This window comes from Pistacia vera, unplaced genomic scaffold (genome assembly GCF_008641045.1).
Source record: "Pistacia vera cultivar Batoury unplaced genomic scaffold, PisVer_v2 Contig693, whole genome shotgun sequence".
NCBI lineage: Eukaryota > Viridiplantae > Streptophyta > Magnoliopsida > Sapindales > Anacardiaceae > Pistacia > Pistacia vera.
The window spans coordinates 71,448-77,395 of record NW_022196549.1 but is presented as its reverse complement, the minus strand read 5'-3'; the positions used below and the strand labels follow the sequence as shown (position 1 = coordinate 77,395).

Below are 5,948 nucleotides of genomic sequence, written 5' to 3'. Positions count from 1 at the left end.
CCATTTAGTGGTGGTGGAGAATAATCTAATCCTATTGCCTTGTTTTGCAGGTTTAGGAAAACAGTGGCTTATAAAAGATTTTGGGCTGAAGCAAAGAAATGCTCTGATACCATGTTAGAGTTTGAGATGAAAGGTGACAAAAGAGGCAGAAGATTGTCGAAGAATGCCTACGGAAGAAGCTTGATAAAGTGGCAGAAATGAAGGCCAAAGAATATCAAGCAGAGAGAGAAAAATTTTTTAATTGTTATCTTGTAATGAGTACATCAGCCAAATTATACAATGGTTGTGAATACAATAATGGCAAGTAAATAATACAGTAAAGGAAGTACAATAAAATATTAATTACAAAATATTACAACAATTGATAGAATAAATGTAAATTAAAAAAAGGCTTGATCTCAGCATGAATATCAGCATGTTCCCATATTTCATGTCTTTTATACTAAATTATTTTTCTAATTTTCGACTTATTTTGAAAATTCAAATATTCTAAATATTTTGTTGTATTAAAATTTTGGCTTTTAAATTCTTTCAGTTGTGTAATGACTTATTTGCTCGTTTATTTTAAGATCTTGGTGTTAGAAATCGGTGTAGCGAGGAGGTAGTTGCAGAAATTGGAAACATGAGGGGAGGTTTTTGAGGGTTTCTGAAAGCATGTGGCGGTAATTGGAAAGCATTGAAACCTCATGAGAAATAATGATAAACCTAGACAAAATGCAAAGCCGACCATTTCGAAGAAATATCAGAGAAAGAATGGACATATTGAATTCAATTCGATTGTTTCGAATCGTGAGAGACTCTCTTGAGAGCGATTTGTTCATTAGAAGGAAGGACGCCTCTATAAACGTTTCCAAAACCTCCTTTCCAATAAGCTCTTTGTCCTTGAAACCTTTGGTTGGTTTATAGAGATTCTTATAGGGGAACCTCTGAGGACCATATTTCCTTTCCCAGTCTTCACATACTTCTTCATATTTCTTTTTCCATACAATATAAGCAGCTACAGTGCTATTATCAACAACACAGGCACTGCTACTACAATCAAAACAATCATCAGTAGTCCAGGCTTCTTACTTGCTTTCCCGTGCGCAGGAACAGGAGGAAGCTTGGAGAAATCAAGGTTTTGTGCTTGTCCGCTTCTGTTGAAGCTCCATCCTAGAATATAATGGTAACTTGTAATTGTGCCAGTTGCTGCTGAGAAACCGACATGCATAGAGTCCAAGAGAACTTCAGAAAAATTGAGGGGTGTTGACATGAGAGGTCTTTCTGGTTTTGCGATTCGAATAGGAGAGAGAGTCACATTGAGTAATTTTTCAGCACCATCGTAGTCTATCCAAACCTGTATTGGATCTCCACTCATGAGCACCAAGCTTTTGTTCTTCCCTTCTTCATTCAAATAATAAGTTGCTGAAGCAGATTCATACGAAATCAAGCCGTTTACATCAATTCCCACATGGTTTCCATCTGTCATAAAATTCAGGGCTTTTTACAGTATCAACCTCGACCGCTACGATGTGGTTTGTAGACAGGCCATCGTTAGTAGTGTTGAAGAGCCCCAAATATGAAGCTTCAGTAGCTTGGCTGAAGTCCATCGAAGGTGAGATGACAAAAGCCATGCCATGGCCACCAATATTAACCGATTCAGGAACTATGGCAAAAACAAAATTCGTGGAAAAGGAAAGAGGTTCAGGGGAAGATGTGTTGAATTTGATTGGGAATGGATAAAAAGCATGACCTGCTTGCCTCTCAGAAGTGTTGGTTAGCTGCAATAGACCATTGGGGTGGTTATTTAGATTGCATCCAGTTGTAGATTGGCTTCACGGAAACCATTATTGTAGATGAACTCGTTTTCATATTGAGATGAGCACAAGCAAATAAAGGATAAACTGAAAAGCATCCAAACGTAAACTGATCTAAGAGCTGCAGCCATCACTAAAAAAAGGTGAAAAATATGTCTTTTGTGGAGAGGAAAAAGGTGTTGCTGCTAGTTTGATTCTTTCAAATTTCTGGGAGATGAATATTTGTTTAAAGTAAACTGAAATGTTGATGTATGTCTATGATACTGTAGTCTTGGAATGCAAGAACATTGGAGAAAATGTCAACCTGCTAACTCAGGATTTCAGTTCAAGGGTCTAAACTGGAATCACATCGCTTAATGAATTCTAGAAGAAGTAAAAATTGATCTTCTAACCACCACTGGGTGACTTAACAGTCAATTATGACTCTTGGGTGTATTACTTAAAAGGTTTTGAGTTCGATCTACCTGAGTTACTAATATTGGTGACCACTGAGGGGATTTATCCGGCTGTCAACTTTAGGGTCTCAAGAGATTAGTTGAGGTACGCGCAAACTGACTCGGACACCTCCAATCACAAAAAAAAACAAAAAAAAGAATAAATAATTGATCTTCTGCCAACAAATACTAACAACCAATATAAGTCAATTTTTTCATTTTTCATGACTATCCAAGTATATAAAGAAACGAATTTGACCAATTTGTAGATATCCTATTCTTCAACCACTTGGTCGAAAACAAACCATATCTTTGTTATATGCTAATCCAGTATCTTGCTTTTTCGGATGTTATTCAAGTATTATTAATTTTAAAGAGTCGGGGATGTCAATCATTTAAAACTTATCTCTATTCAAGCCTATGTATAATCCATGATGACGGGAATTAGACAGCTCACCACATTTCTTGTACATCTTGACAGCAACAATTTTGAATCTAGGGTCTTGATAGCTGCGTATTTACAGTTTTAGCATGAAGTTTAGGTAGAGTATTGCAAGGCGGAAGTGGTTACTGAAAGTAAAACCTGACGGCTCCATGTGCCGCAGAGCTGTTCAATGCCTCTACAGGTGCACCGAAAATGAAAGTTTGGATGTTGTGTATCTTTTCTTAATAATATTATTTGCAAGTCAATATTAGAAGTCAGCCAGCCTTGCTTCTATAGGTTGGAACTTTCAAAGATGGTGGCTTTTGTATAAATTGGATTCAACGCAAATGCTTCTCCCATTTTTGTTCCGATGAGACTGAGATTGTTAGGTGATGTTAGAATCAAACATAAGGAAATTATGGATTACTTTGTGCTTCAGATCTCATTTACATTAGCAGAATATCTCCAACACTTTATTTATTTCAAATATGCAGAATATAATGAGTAGAGATGTCAGACAAAATTTAATCTTTTTGTATTGAATTATTAATTTAATCAAACTCCTTTTGCATACAACTACTACAACACAGATATTTCTTGATTCTCAGTAATGGAGTCATAGTATTTTCATGGTTATATAAGAGCTACCTATTCTGACATTGGTATGGAGCCGTTTGCATTCCGGTAATCAATTAATATAAAATTCTATAAACACATTTGAATGCGTGAATGCATTACAGAGATAAGGAAACATTTACATCCTATTATTGGAAGTTTCATCTAAAACTTCTCTTTTCTAATTACACTCGCTAAAGAGACAAATCAATTGTATACATGCCAAAGAGAAACTAACTAGAGGATCGCCCCTGTTCCTTGCATTAGTTAAGGTACCAAAATGTTGATGGATAAATGTCATGTCCTACCAAGAGTCCTTTTGCATAAAACTACTACAACATACATATTTCTTGATTCTGAGTTATGGGGTCACAACATTTTCATGGTTATAAAAGAGCTATCTATTCTGACATTGATACGGAGCCATTTGCATTCCAATAATGGCAAACTAGAACATAAAAATGATGTCTATGAAACAGAAAACCAGATTATTTTACAGAATACTTCGTTAAGTTTAATTAGAACACAAGTAATGTTAACAGTTATCAAAATGCACAGAAGTTACATAGGCAGAAAATATCTTACTTAGCCATTGCATTTATTTTCTCCATTCCGCAGCCATGAATGGACCAAAGATCAAGCCATTGCATAAGAAATTCTTGATTCAGCGACCTACTGTGAGGATTGAATCATTTGTAGATGTTGTGTAAGAAGAACTACTTCCCACCAGTGAATGAAATGACACAACATTGTCAGGAGGTTCGTTACGCGTTGTGAATTCACCAATGACAATGCTACCAGGTGGTGTATTTGGTAACATCACACCACCATCCAGATACTGTATCATCTGCTTCATGCTAGGCCTAGTTTCTGGGTTAGAGTTTGTTGATGCAGTGATATTTTCCTGGAAATGCAGCAGAATTTCAGTTTGTTTTTTGAAAGGTCTTTGGCGCCAAAAAGCTCTCTGTTTTTGCATTGCAACCTGATGTGTTTGAGTAATCGAAAGTGCACTTTGATTGTATCCTGGTTGAGTAGTTGAAAGTGCACGACTTGGTACTTATGGGACTATTGGGATGATCTTTTGATTCCGTTAAGAGATGCTCATTCACCATTAATCATCAATTACGCGAAGGGAATAGCACAGCGGATTTCCTCGCTAGACGAGGCGAGGAAGGTAATAATAATACTTTTTTGGATTTTAACTCTTTGCCTCATAAGTTGAAAGGCATTCTTCGGTTGGATAAGGCGGGTTTGCCTCAGTTTAGATGGTAACTTGACCTTTTGGGTTTTTCTTTGGTTTAGGCTTGTGTGTTTTGTTTTGGTTTGTGTTGATTTTTCTTTATAATTTTGATTTTGGGAGGGTTCTATTAATCCCAGGTATCCTGCTTGTTACCACGGTTTTCCTCCGCCACAAGTGAGACCTTTTAATAAATTGGGAGGAAGTCAAAAAAAAAAAAAAAAAAAAACCTGATGTGTTTGAGCAGTTGAATTTGATGTATTTTAGTGATGTGTTTTGGTATGATCAGCTATGATTAAGACTTGTATTTGAAAGGCATTGTACATTTATTAGTTGTAAGTCTTAGTTTGAATTCAAATATGTAAAAAAATCCCTGCAAAGTTGGTGTAACAGTGGATATTTTTGGGCTGTCTTTTGTTGTATAAATTGGAAGATTAATGAAATATTAGTGAGAAGGTTAGCAAGAACCTTCTCTCAATTCAGTTTCTTTACTTCTTTCCTTAGTATTCTCTGGCTAAAACACCAACAAATGGTATCAGAGCTAGCTTAAGAACCTGAAACCTCTCCCTCTTCCTCACACGATCAACTCTTCATCTCATTTCCAAGAATGTCTCTATTACAGACCTCTTACCTGAACTGATGGCTTCTCAATTAGCCTTGCTGTCACTTCCAGTCTTCAATGGTGAACAATATCACATGTGGACTGTCAAAATGAAGGCATTCCTCCTAGGCCAAGATTTGTGGTAGTATGTGGAAGAAAATAGACAGCTAACATAGCTGGGACCAAATCCAACTCTGAATCAGATCAGAATTTATGAAGAAGAAGCTGCTAAGGCTCCAAGAGCCTTGTCCCATATCTATGCTATTGTAACAGACCTTGTATTCACAAGGATAATGGCATGTGAAACTGCAAAAGAGGCTTGGGACAAGTTGAGGGAGGAATTCATGGGAAGTGACACTACAAGGAACATGAAGGTGGTGAGCTTAAAAAGGGAGTTTGATGTTGAGAATGCAAGAATCTAAGAAGGTAAAGGAGTATATTGACAGGCTGATGAGTGTAGTCAACAAAATCAGATTGCTTGGAATGGAGATTACAGATAGGTGAATTGTTAAGAAGGTCTTGGTGAGTTTGCTCTAAAGGTTTGAGTCCAAAATTTCCTCTCTTGAGGACTCAAAGGACATGTCTCAGATTACACTTACTGAGTTAGTTCATGCCTTGCAAGCACAAGAGCAAAGAAGACTCTTGAGACAAGAAGACACAAGTGAGGGTGCAATGATGGCAACTCATAAAGGCAAGCCTACACAAGGAAGCAATATGAGGTATGCTAGAGATAAAAAGGGGAAAGAAAAAAGTAATGGTCAGTGGGGAAAACCAGGTGGGATGAAGGAGTATCCACCTTGCTCTCACTACAAGAAGAAAGGCCATTCCGAGAAGAGGTGCT

At 37.0% G+C, this 5,948-nt stretch overlaps 1 pseudogene; it reads right to left on the bottom strand.

Moving 5' to 3' along the window:
- Window positions 1-997: 997 nt before the first annotated feature.
- On the bottom strand, window positions 998-4,245 carry LOC116113957 (annotated as a pseudogene).
- Between the last annotated feature and the right edge of the window lie 1,703 nt (window positions 4,246-5,948).